We start from the raw sequence: 2866 nt of genomic DNA, 5'->3' as shown, positions 1-2866 counted from the left end.
TCTTTTCCTTTCAAAACAGCCAAGTCCCAAACCCAACAAGTGAACCACCTAGTCCTATCTAGTTTGAAAAATGCAAACTAGAACTACACAAGGTTTTACTCTTGTCAGTTCAAACCTAACACTTTCTACCAAGCTCAATCCCAAAAATAGGCCTCACACACACAAGAATAAACATGGCTTGAAAGAAGGGTTGGTTAAGGGGTAGGGGAACTGATTTTAAAGGTTTAATCAGCTACTTGGATCAACAAGAGTGGTAAAAAGGAGAAAGATGATCCAAATATGTATATGGTATCCATGAGTTTAAAGCAATGCACACATTGATAATTGAAATTCAATATTAGGTTCTTATAAATAGGAAATGGTGTCAAATCACAACATGTTTCAATTTAGACCAAATGCAATGCATGAATTCAAGGCTTGGTTCAATCTTATGCTTCTAACCACTCAACTAGCATCAAAGTACTATTAACTTGGGCATTGATCATAGTCTAGTGAATTAAGCAAGCTAATAAGGAAAAACTCATCATAGATCCCTAATGCAAATATTATACAATCCTAAATGAAACATGCTAAACAAGATCCTAATATGCAATGCAAACTATATGAATACTCTTTTTTTTTAATAAAGATTTTTGCAAAAAATTTTCAAAATTTTAGGGTTTTTCTATGCCTTAGATGCTATGCAAATACTAATATGAGGATGCTAAAAATTGGAAATAAGAACACAAAACACAATGTTAAATGCTATCTCAAACCCTCCCCCAAACTTAAATCACACAGTCCTCTGTGTGAAAGAAATTTGAAAGAGGATTCAAGACCAAAAACAAAACACAATTTCAAATGCTATGATATTTACAAGGGAAGGTGATAGTGGTACCTCAAGGATTGGAGAAGAAGTTGTCCACATCCTCTTGCATACTGTCAAATGTGTAGTTGGGGTCTTGTTGATCACTTGGAGATGGAGATTGGGGCAGCTCGACGACGGCGATCGACCTGCACTCGGTCGAGTGTGTGCTCGAGTGGGGGGTCGAGCTGGACCGCGTATGCCAAAATTCTGAGCTTGCTGCTGGTAGAACTGCTGGTAGAGTGCTGGATCCATGAAGTATTGGGGTGGGATGGGAGGGTAACCTGGATAGCCTGGATAAGCAGCTGGAGGTGGGAAACCATATGGGGATCTGGGCTGGAACTTGGTCGAGTACGTCGGGGATGCTTGGTCGAGAGATTGCAAGGCTTAAAGTATTCATACCCCAACTTTTCAGCCACTGAGTATGGCATTAGGCTCACTGAAGCTCCCAGATCACACAAACATTTGTTGAAGTGCATGTAACTAATGGAGCAAGGTAGATTAAATGATCCTGGGTCTTCAAGTTTTGTAACAGCTTCCCCAATCTCTTTTAGATCCTTCATGTCTTGTTCTTGAGCTTTCATCTTGGATAATTCAAGCAGCATGTCCTTGAAGGAAGGATTTTGAACAAATTTGCTCAAGTTAGGCCCTCTCTCCTCTTCCTCGTAAGCAATGGTAATCTCTTGTATAGCCATTACTTCCTTCTTTTCAATGACTACTTCTTCCTTCAAAGCCATCACTTCCTCTTTCGTCTCAATGACAACCTCTTCTTTCAAAGTTGTCACTTCCTCTTGTTGCAAAGCCATCATTTATTTTTTCTCAATAATTTCCCTCAGTTCTATTATGTTTTGTGCCTTGAAACGTCCTGGGAATGGTAGAGGTGGTTTGTAAGCATGAGGAATGTATCTAGCAGGCTTAACAGCTTCTGTGTCTTCAACTCGATCAGTCACTCGATCAGGTACTCGATCGTGTGTGTGGTCGAGCACCAGGTCGACTTGTTTCTCTGCTTCAGTCTGCTCAGTAAAACCTTCACTCTGGGCTTCACTTAGTGATGAATCCTCCCCACCTTGAACCTCACTGTCCTCAGTGATATCTTCCTCATGGAGATGGATTGCTTTAATAGTGATCTCCCTTGGGTTTTGAATAGCTTGTTGAGGAAACACAATCTTTTGGTGGTATGGATTGATGGATGTATGCAATGGTGAGATATGAAATGAATGGATGGCAGGGTGTTTCAATTCCCCTTATGCAATTGTAGTACAAGAGGTGTCAATCCAATCTGAGAGTTGTGAACAATCAAGATGTGTATATGAGCCTAAGTTAAGCCAAATATGCAAAGGATATTTGTCACTAACAATCCTATTAATGAGATGTAAAGAACAGAAAGTAAAACTACTAGAACTAGATGCTAAATGTAAATGGAACAGAATGATTATCACTAAAATGAAGCTAGAACAGAAATAGAAACTATACTAATGAACTAATGCAAGACAAAGATGAACAGGAAAGTAAGTAAATGCAACAGAAATGCAAATAGAATGAGACTAGAGATAAGACAGGACAACTACAAATCATAAACAAGAGTTCTGGGGATGAACTCGAGCAAGCACTCGATCGAGTGTAGATCGAGTGCAGGGTCGAGCTGGACAAATCCGTGAAACAGAGCAATGCAAGAAAAACAGAGCAACACAAGAACGAATCAAACAACAATCAAACAGCAGGATTAAGACTTAAAAATCAATAAACAAGGAAGGCCTTGAGGAGGGATTCATGGGCTGGACTAATGATTGAGGTCATCTAACTTGGTCAACAAATCTCAAGCAAACTTTGAGCTAATCTCTAGACATATAAATCTAAGACAAGTTTAATCCACTCTCATGGCAAGAAACAATCAAACTTATGCATCTCTAGACTTGTTCTCACAAAGAAAAGAATCTACACAAGCAGGCATTAAGCAATATGTCTCATACCAAACAAGACCTCTAATCTCTTAGCAAGCCTAATGGTAAGCTCTAGATCTAG

The sequence above is a fragment of the Camelina sativa genome, chromosome 2, assembly GCF_000633955.1.
Source record: "Camelina sativa cultivar DH55 chromosome 2, Cs, whole genome shotgun sequence".
Taxonomy (NCBI): domain Eukaryota; kingdom Viridiplantae; phylum Streptophyta; class Magnoliopsida; order Brassicales; family Brassicaceae; genus Camelina; species Camelina sativa.
Note: the sequence above shows the minus strand (reverse complement) of the source record.